Here is a 15,618-nt window from a genome sequence, read left to right on the forward strand (position 1 = left end):
TGGAAGTGCAGATTCTTAACCACTGAACCACCAGAGAAGTCCCTCATTGTAGTTTTGATTTGCATTTCTCTAATAATCAGTGCATTTCTGTAATAATCTCTAATAAGAAGAGGTGACAAGAATACACAGAAGAACTGTACAAAAAAGATCTTCACGACCCAGATAATCATGATGGTGTGATCACTGACCTAGAGCCAGACATCCTGGAATGTGAAGTCAAGTGGGCCTTAGAAAGCATCACTACAAACAAAGCTAGTGGAGGTGATAGAATTCCAGTTGAGCTATTCCAAATCCTGAAAGATGATGCTGTGAAAGTGCTGCACTCAAGATGCCAGCAAATGTGGAAAACTCAGCAGTGGCCACAGGACTGGAAAAGGTCAGTTTTCATTCCAATCCCAAAGAAAGGCAATGCCAAAGAATGCTCAAACTACCGCACAATTGCACTCATCTCACATGCTAGTAAAGTAATGCTCAAAATTCTCCAAGCCAGGCTCCAGCAATATGTGAACCGTGAACTTCCTGATGTTCAAGCTGGTTTTAGAAAAGGCAGAGGAACCAGAGATCAAATTGCCAACATCCACTGGATCATGGAAAAAGCAAGAGAGCTCCAGAAAAACATCTATTTCTGCTTTATTGACTATGCCAAAGCCTTTGACTGTGTGGATCACGATAAACTGTGGAAAATTCTGAAAGAGATGGGAATACCAGACCACCTGACCTGCCTCTTGAGAAATCTGTATGCAGGTCAGGAAGCAACAGTTAGAACTGGACATGGAACAACAGACTGGTTCCAAATAGGAAAAGGAGTACGTCAAGGCTGTATATTGTCACCCTGCTTATTTAACTTATATGCAGAGTACATCATGAGAAATGCTGGACTGGAAGAAACACAAACTGGAATCAAGATTGCCAGGAGAAATATCAATAACCTCAGATATGCAGATGACACCACCCTTATGGCAGAAAGTGAAGAGGAACTAAAAAGCCTCTTGATGAAAGTGAAAGAAGAGAGTGAAAAAGTTGGCTTAAAGCTCAACATTCAGAAAACGAAGATCATGGCATCCGGTCCCACCACTTCATGGCAAATAGATGGGGAAACAGTGGAAACAGTGTCAGACTTTATGTTTTTGGGCTCTAAAATCACTGCAGATGGTAACTGCAGCCATGAATTTAAAAGACGCTTACTCCTTGGAAGGAAAGTTATGACCAACCTAGATAGCATATTCAAAAGCAGAGACATTACTTTGCCAACAAAGGTTCGTCTAGTCAAGGCTATGGTTTTTCCTGTGGTCATTAATGGATGTGAGAGTTGGACTTTGAAGAAGGCTGAGCGCCAAAGAATTGATGCTTTTGAACTGTGGTGTTGGAGAAGACTCTTACTGCAAAGAGATCCAGCCAGTCCCTTCTGAAGGAGATCAGCCCTGGGATTTTTTAAGGGAATGATGCTGAAGCTGAAACTCCAGTACTTTGGCCACCTCATGTGAAGAGTTGACTCATTGGAAAAGACTCTGATGCTGGGAGGGATTGGGGGCAGGAGGAGAAGGGGACGACAGAGGATGAGATGGCTGGATGGCATCACCGACTCGATGGACGTGAGTCTGAGTGAACTCCAGGAGTTGGTGATGGACAGGGAGGCCTGGCGTGCTGTGATTCATGGGATCTCGAAGAGTCGGACACAACTGAGCAACTGAACTGAACTGAATAATCAGTGATGATGAGCATCTTTTCGTGTTCTTATTGGCCATCTGTATGTCTTCTTTGGTGAAATGTCTATTTAGATCTTCTGCCCATTTTTTGATTAGGTTGTTTGTTTTTTTGATATAGAGTTGAATGGGCTATTTGTATATTTTGTAAGTTAGGCCCTTGTTGGTTACATTATTTGCAAATATTTTCTCACGGTCCATGGGCTGTCTTTTCATGTTGTTTCCTTTGTTGTGCAAAAGTTTATAGGTTTGACTAGGTCCCATTTGTTATTTTTGCTTTTATTTCTTTTGCCTTGGGAGACTGACCTAAGAAAACAATTTACATTAGAAAATGTTTTACTTCTAGGGATTTTATGGTGATATGCCTTATATTTCAGTCAAAAGAAAAGTCTTTATTTCAAAGTACTATTATATGTTATTTCCAGATATTTACTATAAGATTTCACATTAGATGGACTTTGTATTGATTATCTTTTGCTATCATCCATTGCTTAGTAGTTTAGAACAACTTCTGTTTAATTTATGTAACACTTTCATGGGTTGGATGGGATAATTGGGATATCTGAAATAAGTCTTTTGGTTAGGATCAGCTTGGTTGGAGTTGGATGGTGTAGGATGGCCTTATGCGTTCCAAATTTTGGGCAGATTGATCTGTGAGGATTTCAGTTAGGTGGCTTGTCTCCACTCCATGTGAGCTTTTGTCCTTTAGTAGGCTAACATAGATTTCTCATGTTAGTCTCAAAGTTTCAAAATACAGGGAAGAGAGATGACAAGACCTAATTGGAAATGCTTTCCAAGACTATGCTTGTAGTGCTTGCTAGGTGACCGGAGAGGTTTGTTTGGGAACAGATATGCTGAAACCCTAAGTGTGAGTAGGAGTTAGACTGAAGAAGAGTTGGGGTCCAGGGTGGAGGAAGGAGATTGTTAAGAATGAAGCCCAGAAGAATCTGAAGAGAGAGTATCTGGACTAACACTTTTCCTAGAGCTGAAACATGAGGAAAGTGAAAGGGAGTTGCCAGAGGTGAAGCTGGAGATGAAGGCAAAGGATGAATGATGGAGAGGATTGAGGCTATGTACTAGGGACAATGGAAACCCACTGAAGGAATTTAAATAGGGATATAATAAAGTCAGGCCAATGCTCTAGAAGATCCGCTTTGGCTATAATTGAAGCTTTGATGAGAGGGGGCAAAACTGTAGTAAATAGACCAGGTAGTCAGAAGGCTCTTACAACAGCTTCTTGCCTTAACGTCTGCTTTTGTCCTGTTGATTTAGCCATTCCAGCCTTCTCCCCTCCACTTTCAGTTATTGTTTTCACAGTCTATCTTTTTTCATCTTTTTCTTTTCAGTCTATGTATATCTTTGTATTTATGGCAAATCAGGTAAGCAGTGTGTAATTGGGTTTAATATTTTATCATTTGAAGTATTTTTAATTGGAATATTTAATATATTCACCTTTAATGTAATTTAATGATATATCTGACTCAAATTTGCCATCTATTTCTGTCCCATCTGTTCTTTGCTTCTTTTATTCTCCTTTCTTGCACATTTTGGATTAAGTAGCTTTTATTTTATTTTCCTCTCTAATATCTTGCTAATTATATACATTTTATTATTCTTTTGACAGTTACCTAGAGATTACAGCATACATCCTTGACTCCATTAGAGTTACTTTTAAATTAGTACTTTTCTAACAAATCAGACAATGAAAGGATTTTATAAAATTTTAACTTGTATACATATTTTTAATCACAGATTTTTTTTTTTTGGTTATTGTTCAGTCAGTGTTATCTAGATTTATCTCATTTTAAACCTTTTATGTTTCTTGTTATTCCTTCTTGTATTCTGTGTTTGCATCTGGGATCATTAAGAATCCCTTTAGTATTTCTTTTCCTATAGATCTGATGGTGATAAATTCTCTCAGTTTTGTTTTTCTGATATACCGTATTTGGCCTTTATTTTTTAAAGGATAATTTTCTTGGGTATAGAATTTTAGATTGTTTATTTTCTTTTAATGATCCACTTTCTTCTGGAGATGCCATCCAAGGCAGAAAGAGGGAGTGAAAATTCTTGGTATCTCAGTTTCTTCCTCTCTCTTATCTTTTGAAGTGCCTCTAATGGTCTGAACCCAGCCAGAAGGCAGCAGGCATAGGAGCCCTGGAAACAGAGCCCTGTGGCTTCAGTCCTTTCAGGATAGGCCTCAGAACATAGGGAAGGCAAGGAATGAATCTGAAGGCAAGCAGGATATAGATTTGCATAAGAGCTAACATTTATGAAATGTTTACTTTGTACCATGCACATCATATTACATGAATACTAGTGTGTTCATGAAGGTAGACTAAGTTATGCTATAATTTGAAAGAACAAATAAACAAAAATCTCAGGGACTTAGTGAACACAAAAACTTATTTCTCACTCATATTATGTGCTTAGCAGAGGCTGGTGGTGGGCTCTGTTCCACACAGAGACATACACTGATGGCAGGTGTTGAATCTTACAGTTATGTCATCTGGAATACGTTACCTTTTTGGTTGCCACAGAGGGGGAAAGAACCTGGAGAACTGTGCCGAGGTTCTTAGCTTTCCCTTACTATTCCCTCAACCTGCTGAATAGTACTGGCTACATGACCCCATCTAAGTACATATGTGCTAAGAAATGTTGAGAAGCACATGGAATATTTGATAAGCATTACTATTTTTGCTATTCATGAATTACTTCATTTAAGACCCAGCTAACAACGTCTGAGAACTTCCTCCACATGACTTTGGAATTTCACTCTGCTACTGGGTCCTCCCTGCCAAGTAACTATTGAGAATTCCTCATTCATGCTTACACTGTTACCCCAGTCTCTCCTGGAGGTCACTTGTCACACCTCAACCGACTCTAGCTGCTGTATTCAACCCAGGAGGTGACTCAGCTCTTACAGCTTATGTTTAAATTTTTTGAGCTGCTTCAGCTCTCTCCATTCTACTGTGCTTTCTCTCAGGTTGGACATTTGTAATTCTTTTAGCCTTACAGAACATACATAGACCAAACAGTGGTATCTAACAAAATTCTGCAGACAGCTTGGGGATACTAGAAGGGAATTATAACACAGAAGAGGGAAACATAGATGGTAGCTATACTCTTGCTTCTAGACCATGCCCTTTAATAAGTGGTTTCCTTCTGGCTATGACACTTTTCTTGGACTCCTCAGCATGCTGTAACATTTACAGTGGCCAGCCCAGAATGGCAGTGCTTTTCCACATCCCTCCTACTCAAGAGGACAGATTTGCTCTTGGCATTCAAGAGACAAGAACTGCTTCCCTCCCTCAGCTTTACAGCTTCTTTCTTTAGAAAAAAAGTCAACTCTCACCCACAGTCTGTGATCTTGTCCTAAGAGTTCAGACATGGCAATCAAAAAATTTGACATTCAATTTTCCAAAATCTAGATTATACCACCTGAAATAAAACCACATGTGAGCTTTCAATCCAGAGTAGACTTTGGTATTTCCAGTTAGGTTCCTTTTAGGTCCCTACCCACAGCTTAAGGTAAAGATACACATGCCTCCCTACACCTCCTGTCATCATCTGGTTTCTGCTCCTGATCTCCTGTAAGTATATTTAAGATCAAAGCCACATGTGTACGCACGCACGCGCATGCACACATACACACCCAAAGAACAAAGAATAATGCACAGAGATAATTAAGTTAAAAATCACATCTAGGGAAAAGAATCTTTCACAGGCATGCTCCTATTAAAAATACAGAAATCTGCTTTTCTAAACAAACATGTTACATGTCAGTTTGAGGCATTTACATCTAGGTTAATGGGTGAAAATCTTCTTAAAAAATGATGCATGCACATTAGCTTTACCTTTGGATTAAAAAGAAACCTTTCCAATTATTTTCTTAAAGGAAGTCTTTTCCAAAGACAAATTGATATCTTTACCTATAGATAGAAAATTGCTAGCAACTTTTAAAGGATATCTCAGTAGTTTTAAGATAAATGTCTCTCCTACCAGATATCTTGCCACATTTGGGACTGGTGCATAGATGTATTGAGTTGGCCAGAAAGTTCATTTGGGTTTTAAAAATTTGAACAAATTTTTTGGCCAACCCAATATTTGGTTGTTGTATTTTAAGGAATTACAGAATTTTACACTCATTGCTTTCATTTCAATCACATAACTAAAAAGTCTAGAGCATTATAGTCCAGTAGAAATATAATGTGAGCCAATATATAATTTAAACTTTTCTAGTAGCTGCATTAAATAAGTAGAAAAAAGGCACAATTAATTTTAATATTAGTATATTTTATTTAATCTGATATATCCAAAGCACATTAAAATGTATTTAATATGTTTATGTTCTATATAAACATAAAGCATATTAAAATATATAAGGTGTTCAATAGCCACAGATGGCGTGGCTACCTGTAGGTCTAGAGGCATGACTGGATACAATGATTCAAATGAGGCATCAGGATTCATTGCTCTCCCATTTTTCTATTCTGCTCCTCCTCTGTTGGCTTCATTCTAAAAGATATTCTCCTCATGGTAGCAAAATGGCTGGAACAGCAACAAGCTACATCTTTTCAGGTCCAGATCCCATAACCAAAAGGAATTTCTGTCTCCTCCACAGTGAGAGCAAAGTCCTGAACCAGTCAGCTGGGTGTCCATTCTGTTTTTTTGTTTTTTTTTAAATTTTATTTTATTTTTAAACTTTACATAATTGTATTAGTTTTGCCAAATATCAAAATGAATCCGCCACAGGTATACATGTGTTCCCCATCCTGAACCCTCCTCCCTCCTCCCTCCCCATTCCATCCCTCTGGGTCGTCCCAGTGCACCAGCCCCAAGCATCCAGTATCGTGCATCGAACCTGGACTGGCAACTCGTTTCATACATGATATTTTACATGTTTCAATGCCATTCTCCCAAATCTTCCCACCCTCTCCCTCTCTCTCAGAGTCCATAAGACTGTTCTATACATCAGTGTCTCTTTTGCTGTCTTGTACACAGGGTTATTGTTACCATCTTTCTCAATTCCATATATATGCGTTAGTATACTGTATTGGTGTTTTTCTTTCTGGCTTACTTCACTCTGTATAATATGGGTGTCCATTCTTAAAGCAATTTCTATAGTGAGGAAGCAGGATGAAGGCCCAGGTCCCATGACCACCCATGTAGTCCCATTAAACCACCCATGCTGACAGTAAGGACAAGGGGAGGTCCTCAGAGGAAAAGCAGGTGCTGTCACCAGAAAATTGGCTGGGGCTGGACGGAAAATATTTGAAACAGAAGCAAGCAAAAACATCAGAGGTCTTCTCCAACAATCAGCAGAGTACAGGTGGTAATAACTGAAGCCCAGGTGTTGATGAAACCTCGCAGGGGTACGTGGATAAAGGGCCAGAGAGGAGAGCCCTGAAGGACTCGCATCTCCTAAGGATGAGCAGAGAAGGAGGAGACTGAAAAGGGGGTATGACGAAGAGCCATGAAACTGATAAAAAGAAGGTGGGGAAACTGCTAACTCACAGACGCCAAAGTGAGATATTATTCTGAGGAGTCAATGGCATTTAAGGCAGCCAAGAATCAAGCAAGGGAAGTACCAAGAAGTAGTCAACATATTGAATGAAACATGGGCCTTAGACCTTGGCAAGAGCAGTTTAGGTGTAGCAGTGGTGCAGAAGATAACCAATCGGTTGAGGGTAGGTCCAGTGGGAGGTAAGTAAATGTAGTCAAAGCATGAGGACTCTTTCAAGAAGTTTGGGTGTGAATAGGAGGCGACATCTAAGATGGTCATTTGAGGAGGCTGTGCTCATGGTCACATGCTGAGGGAGGATTTATTAAATACAACATAAATTATTAAATACACTGAATATGATTTGTTTCAGCACTAATAATTTTACAGTAAAATGAAATAATATGCAGTACAGTGTAGAACTAGGTTTGATTTCTTCTTCAATGACTGAAGCTTGGCTTTCTTGCCTTGGTTTTCTCGTTTGTGAAATGGAAGCAGTAATGCTGATTTCATGGCTATCTTGGATTAAATGAGATAATGAATGTAAAAAAGTATTCAGTAAATGTAATTATTGTCATTGTTCCTCTTCACCAGCCATTGGTGAATAAACTATATTGTTTCTTATTTCCATGCTTTTGCATTTGGCTTAGAATGTTTCTTCCCTTCTGCCATTAGCCTGATGAACTCCTGCTCACCCTGGAATACCCCAAAAAAGTGGCTTTCTCTCTGTTGCTTGTCTGCTCCCCTGCCCACAGATGCCCTTAACCACAGATGAAGCAGGGCTTTGCTGTCCTCATTCTCCATTGCCTTTGAATTGCTTCTGTGAGCTGACCCACATTGCCATCTCCAATGCAGATCTATGCTGGTCCGCACCCACAAGGCCAGTTTCTTGTACTAAAGTGAATATTCTATCCTAGGTATCATGTCTTCCTGCCCATGACTCTAGAAATTCAGTCTTCATAATTCAAGGACCTTTCATTTGAACTATTCAGACTCGATCGTTTGCATTTCTCTTTCTAGCTTTTTCTGTTCCTGTTGGTGACAGCACAATTCTGTGCAACACTGAAAACCTGGAGGTACAGTTCTCCATGTGTTGCCTTCAGATGACAAATGTATTCTGCTGGTGCCTTGGGCAAAACGCCTTCTCCAAAATACCACTGTCTGTGAATACTTCCTCCTACAAAACTCTAGCTTCAGTTACAGGGTGAAGGATTTTATGGACAGAAGGAAAGCTGCATTTCTCCCTTCCAGATTACTCAGAAGTTCATTCCTCTGTGGCTGCTTTCTGTAATTCACTCTGTAATGCTGGTCCTGGGTCCTTCCTATTCCTTCTACCCTTCACTCAGCTTCTGCAGCCAGAGTTAGATCTACTCACTGCCTTCTCAGCAGCTTCTGTTACTTAATTCTTTCCTACTGTCTTATTTGTCCCCTTATAGGACAGGGGCTTCTCTATGGTGCAGAGGAAGTGTAATGGGCTCAAGGAAGATTCTAACTTTGTATTTTCTATACTGTCTTCATGTTCTTTTTCTTTCAACATGTTCTGCTTTTTAAATTCATTTAAACTACAAGAATAAAAGCCTGGAATATTTTTTCCAAGTCTGATTTTCTTTGTATATTCCTTCCTCTTGGGAAAAAATTAAATATGATTTTTTTTTTTTTTTGCATTCCTGACCTCCAGAAGCTGGAGTGCAGCTGTATGATGGGGGCAGTGCATCAAATCCTGGGGATTAGTAATCCTCACCTTTCAAATGATAACAGCTCTTGAGTGACTTCCTTGGAAGCTTTGGTACACAAAAGAAGTTCAATAGAGAGCAGGTTTTGAATGTTGCCATTTTGTTGATTATTTCAATATACTATTAAGATATCATTGCTTAGAAACTGTTGAGAGAGATGGATGGATGGGTCACTGGGTATAAGGAGATAGATATAAAGAAAAATCTTGGACACATCAAACTGGCTGTATTTATGAGACTAAATATTTTGCTGTATTAGATGTATTTATCTCCTGGTAGGAATTTCTTTATATTGAGAACCCAGAAGATTCAGAAAGACTCTTTGCTGCTTATGAGGCATCGTCCAGAATGCACAGTAGAGTGTCTGGAACATAGCAGAGGCACAGTAAATGTTTATTGGGGGACCTGATGCTCCATTTGGTCTGCTTAAGTCAGAGCCAGCTCCTCTGAGCTCTGTCCTTGCTAACACACTCTCCCAGCCATGGAGGTAAACCAGGTCAGACTGATGGATTTCACCCAAAGTTGTTAATCCGTTAACAATTGGCTGTAAAAGTGTGCTTATGGAAACAAAATGGGAAAACTAAAAACCAGATTTGCAGTTGCAGTGTAAAGATATAATTGCCATGTGTTGGAAGAAAGAAGGGCCCTTTGCAGATTGTAACTGTTATTTTCATACATGAAGAAAATGTCCTGGATTTAGTGAATTTTCTTTGGTCATCAGCAAAATGGAATTTCTGATTTAGAGCACCAAACTGATTTTTTTTTATTCTGCTGTTATTCACTTTTTTTCATTCAAACATTTGGAAAAAAAAAAAAAATAGGCCCCTGATAAATTGATCAGGCAATTCTAACTCTTACTAGCTTGTGATCTTGGGTAATTCACTTAACTTCCTGAGTCTTGATTTCCTCATTTGTAAAATGGGTATAAATATCTATTTGTGGGATGATTGGATGAGAGGATGTGTATAAAACATCTAGCAGAGTGCTTAGAACACAGAACAGTTATTAAAAAATAGCAGAAAATAACAGAATTTGCTTCCACAGCGCTGCTGCTCAATACTGGGTAGGCTTAAGCCCCTTGTATTATTCCTGACTCCAGTGAAGCAGAATCTATAGGATGTGTGTATATTATACATGTGTGTGTGTAAAGAGAGAGAGATTGACTTTATGGAATTGGCTCACACAGTTGTGGAGGCTGGCAAGTCTAAAATCTGTAGGGTGAGCTAGCAGGCTGGAGGCCCAGGAGAGAGAAAGCTAATGATGTTACAGTTGAAGTCCAAAGGCCGCCTGCTGCAGAATTCACTCTTGTTTCAGGAATGTCAGGCTTTAAACTGATTGAGTCCTACCCACAAGATGGAGGGCAATCTATTTTACTCAAAGTCTACTGATTTAAATGTTCATTTCGTCCAAAAACACCCTTACATAAATATCCAGAACAATGTTTGAATGTGTATTTAGGCATTGTGGCCCAACCAAGTTGACACATAAAATTAACCATCACACTCCCTTTGTTTATTATCCAATACTGCCTCAGATGAAAACAGTCTCCTGATGGGTCTTTCTGCTTCCACTCTTGCTTCCTACCAGTACATTTATAAACAGTAGCTAGAAACAACACTTGGATTCCTTCTTTCTCATGCTTAACTCCAATGGCCTCCCCTTGCACTTACAATTAAAGCCAGTTTCTTATCAGTGTTTATAAGGCATTGCATGTCCTGGTCTGCTCTGACCTCACTTTACTAGAACCATCTGTGGTTGCTCTCCTCCTGTGTCACTTAAGGTAATACCTGTCATTGTAACTGATAAAAACCTGGAATCTCAGTGACTTAACACAGCACAGGTTTATACCTTACAGTGGTAGGCAATTTCTGACATGGCTACCAAAGATCCTTGCCTCGTGGTATTGATGCCTTAGTGTAATCCCTTCCCCTTTGGGCTTCCCTGGTAGCTCAGCTGGTAAGATGTCTGCCTGCAATGCAGGAGACCCTGGTTCAATTCCTGGGTTGGGAAGATCCACTAGAGAAGGGATAGGCTACCCACTCCAGTATTCTTGGGCTTCCCTGGTGGCTCAAGCTGGTAAAGAATCTGCCCACAATGCAGGAGATCTGGGTTTGATCCCTGGGTTGGGAAGATCCCCTGGAGAAGAGAAAGGTTACCCACTCCAGTATTCTGGCCTGGGGAATTCCTTGGACTGCATAGTCCATGGGACTGCCAGAGTTGGACACGACTGAATGACTTTCACTTTCACCTTTTCTCTTCCCCCTTAGTGCGGGCTGGATCTAGAGACTTGCTTCTAACAGAATATGGTAGAAGTGATGGGCTGCCACTTCTATGATTAGGTGACAGAAGACTCTGACTTCCACCTTATTAGTGCTCTCTGGTGCCTTGTGTGCACTTGTTCTAATGAATGTTGGAAGGGCGTATGTGGCAAGGAACTGAGGGTAGCCACTTGCCAACTGTCAGCAAAGAACCGAGGCTCAAAGTCCAATAGCCCTGAAGGAACTGAGTCCTGTCAATAACCACAGAAGTGAGCTTGAAAGCAGATTCTAGGTGGTCCATTTTATTGGCATATAGGGGCTTGTAGTATTCTGTATTTATGTGGTGTTGGTTGTAACTTTTTTTTCATTTCTAGTTTTATTGATTTGAGTCTCCTCCCTTTTTTTCTTGATGACTCTGGCTAGAGGTTTATCAATTTTGTTTATCTTTTCAAAGAACCAGATTTTAGTTTCACTGATCTTTTCTATTGTTTTCTTTGCTTCTATTTCATTTATTTTTGCTCTGATCTTTATGATTTCTTTCCTTCCACTAACTTTGAGTATTGTTTGTTCTTCTTCCTCTAGTTGCTTTATGTTTTTTTTTTCTTTTTTTTTTTTTTAATTTTATTTTATTTTTAAACTTTACATAACTGTATTAGATTTGCTTTATGTTTAAGGTTAAGCCGCTTACTTGAGATTTTTCTTGTTTCCTGAGGTAAAGTTGTATTGCTTATAAATTGCCCTCTTAGAATTATTTTTGCTGCATCCCATAGGTTTAAGATCATCACATTTTCATTTGTCTCTGGGTATTTTTTACATTTCCTCTTTGATTTCTTCCATGATCCATTGGTTATTTGGTAGTATATTGTTCACTCTCCACATGTTTGTGTTTTTTGCAGTTTTTTCCTGTTGTTGTTATTCAGTCGCCCAGTCATGTCTGACTGTTTGCAACCCATGGACTGCAGCACGCCAGGCCTCTCTGTTCCTCACCATCTCCCAAAGTTTGCCCAAGTTCACATCCATTGCATCAGTGATGCCATCCAGCCATTTCATCCTCTGACAGCCTGTTCTCCTTCTGCCCTCAATCTTTCCCAGCATCAGGGACTTTTCCAATGAGTCAGCTGTTCACATTCTAATCTCGTAGTGCTGTGGTCAGAAAAGATGCTTGATAAAATTTCAATTTTCTTAAATTTACCACGGCTTGCTTTGTGGCTCAGCATGTGATCTATCCCGGCGAATGTTTCATGCTGCTTTTGAATAGAACAGTCTCTCTCTCTCTCTCTGGGTGTGTGTGTGTCTGTCTGTCTCTTGAGATACAGACAGACACATACACAGAGATATGATAATATATATATGTGTATATATATACACACATACACATATACACACACACATACACATACATATCAGTTAAGTCCAGCTGGTCTAATATATCATTTAAGGCTGGGTCTTGGCCTTCTGGTGGGCAAAGTCATGCCAAGGGGTTTGTCTAGACGTGGCTGTGGGTTCAGGAAGTCTTTAGGCATCCTGTTTGCTGATTGACGGGGCTATAGTCCCACCTTGTTAGTTGCTTGACCTGAGGTATCACAGCACTGTTGCCTTTAGGCTATTGGCTGGGGCCAGGTCTTGGTGCTAATGATCCAAGCAAGATGTCTGCTTCCATTTAGAGTTCAAGTAGATGAACCCTTCCCAGTATTTTCACCTTGCTTTTCTGATTGCAGAGAGAGACATAGCTGCCCTCTACTTCCCCATGAGATCCTCCAAGACCAACAGGTAGGTCTGAGCCAGATTCCTATGAAGTCACTGCTTTTTCTCTGTGTCCTGGTGTACATGAGACCTTGGTGTGCCTTCCAAGAAAGGAGTCTCTGTTTCACTGGTTCTGTGGATCTCCTGGGATCAAGCCCTGCTGGCCTTCAAAGCCAAATGCTCTGGGGTCGCCTCCTCCTGATGGCAGACCCCAAGGCTGGGGAGCTTGACATGGAGCTCAGACCTCTCCTGTGGGAGAATTGTGAAATATAATTATTCTCCAGTTTGTGAGTCACTGTCCCAGGGATATGGGATTTAATTACACTGTGAGTGTGCCCCTCCTACTGTCTTACTGTGGTTTTTCTTCTCTGTCTTTGGGTGTAGTGTATATTTGTTGGTAGTTCCAGTCTTTTTTTTTTTTTTAATCAATGATTGTTCAGCAATTATGTATGATTTTCATATCCACATAGGAGGAGGTGAGCTCACGATCCTTCTACTCTGTTATATTGTCCCAGATCCTTTTAAGGCATTTTCAACTTACAATGGATTTATTGAAGTGTAATAGTAAATTGAGGAAGACATATATTTTTCTTTGGTCATCACTGAGTCACATGGACTCACCTATCTAGGTGGGCTGGAAAATTCAGTCTCTGGTTGGGCAGCCACTTGATAGTTATAATCAACATTGGAAGGAGAGGTTTGGTGGAGAGATAGTGGTTCTCAGCATGCCCCTAAACCTGTTTTTTCTCAGTTATATGACATGATAAATGTTGTCCTTCCTTTTTGCATGAAATGTGTTGCCCACATGGTTAGCTACCTATCAACATATAAATCCTTGTTTAAATGATATTTCTTTTCTTTGGACAGGACTTCCCGAGTGTCCTACATAGAATAGGCTTCAGTTCAGATCAGTTCAGTTCTGTTCAGTCGCTCAGTCGTGTCCGACTCTTTGCGACCACATGAATTGCAACATGCCAGGCCTCCCTGTTCATCACCAACTCCCGGAGTTCACTCAAACTCACATCCATCAAGTTGATGCCATCCAGCCATCTCATCCTCTGTCGTCCCCTTCTCCTCCTGCTCCCAATACCCCCCAGCATCAGAGTCTTTTCCAATGAGTCAACTCTTTGCATGAGGTGGCCAAAGTACTGGAGTTTCAGCTTTAGCATCATTCCTTCCAAAGAAATCCCAGGGCTGATCTCCTTCAGAATGGACTGGTTGGATCTCTTTGCAGTCCAAGGGACTCTCAAGAGTCTTCTCCAACACCACAGTTCAAAAGTATCAATTCTTCGGTGCTCAGCTTTCTTCGCAGTCCAACTCTCACATCCATACATGACCACTGGAAAAACCATAGCCTTGACTAGATGGACCTTTGTTGACAAAGTAATGTCTCTGCTTTTTAATATGCTATCTAGGTTGGTCACAACTTTCCTTCCAAGGAGTAAGCGTCTTTTAATTTCATGGTGGCAATCACCATCTGCAGTGATTTTGGAGCCCCAGAAAATAAAGCCTGACACTGTTTCCCCATCTATTTGCCATGAAGTGATGGGACCAGAGGCCATTATCATAGTTTTCTGTATGTTGAGCTTTAAGCCAACTTTTTCACTCTCCTCTTTCACTTTCATCAAGAGGCTTTTTAGTTCCTCTTCACTTTCTGCCATAAGGGTGGTATCATCTGCATATCTGAGTTTATTGATATTTCTCCCGGCAATCTTGATTCCAGCTTGTGCTTCTTCCAGCCCAGCATTTCTCATGATATACTCTGCATATAACTTGAATAAGCAGGGTGATAATATACAGCCTTGATGTACTCCTTTTCCTATCTGGAACCAGTCTGTTGTTCCATGTCCAGTTCTAACTGTTGCTTCCTGACCTGCATATAGGTTTCTCAAGAGGCAGGTCAGGTGGTCTGGTATTTCCATCTCTTTCAGAATTTTCCACAGTTTATTGTGCTTACCTCTACAGTATTTTAAACTGCAGCCCTTTATTTGTTTCTAGTGTAACATTATTACAAATTGCGATTACTTTATAAGTCATTGCTTTTCACTCTCTCCACTGCTCAAGTGTAAGCTCCAGGAAGTCAGGACTGTTCATCATTATATTCTTCCATCTAGCCCAGCATCTGGCATTGTTGTGAAATAAATGAATAAACAGCTGTTTTAAAAGAGTGAGGTTACACACTTCCTGGGAATTAACTGATAGAACCATATAAAAAGTGTTCTTCTCCCAGTACTTCTCAGTAAAACACCTTGACAAACTGTTAGGGGTTGAAGGTAAGGGCTCAAGGAAACCAAGAGAACCAATGTGGTCTGTATGAGGCAAGCTGGAATTTGGAATTTTACTCCTCAGATGAGGAGAAAAGAGCAGAACAGCAGGTTAAAAGGGAGAGGAAGACTGGTAAGCCAGTGAGGCATGAAGAACTTGGATGTTTTTGGGAGAATGATGCAGATGCTTAGAAATTCTGTTGCAGGATTACCATGAATGGGAAACTGTTTACTGTGAATTTCAGTGGGATCCATAAGTGCCATGACCTGTTTTTAGTAGGATCTATTGTCTTCACATGCACTTTATGTGAATGTGTGTATGCATGCATAGGGTCATTCCAAACTAAGAAGAGGCTACCTTGTGTACTTTTTAACCCACTGAAGGATGGAACCAGCAGGTACAGAAGTGCAAATCCA

The 15,618-nt window shown here is 40.2% G+C and overlaps 1 long non-coding RNA gene across 4 annotated transcripts in view; it reads left to right on the forward strand.

Annotated features, from left to right (window-relative positions):
- LOC112580614 overlaps positions 1 to 15,618 on the forward strand; it is a 270,834-nt gene that overhangs the window by 234,001 nt on the left and 21,215 nt on the right. The window lies entirely within an intron of this gene.

This window comes from Bubalus bubalis, chromosome 19 (assembly GCF_019923935.1).
Source record: "Bubalus bubalis isolate 160015118507 breed Murrah chromosome 19, NDDB_SH_1, whole genome shotgun sequence".
NCBI classification, from domain to species: domain Eukaryota; kingdom Metazoa; phylum Chordata; class Mammalia; order Artiodactyla; family Bovidae; genus Bubalus; species Bubalus bubalis.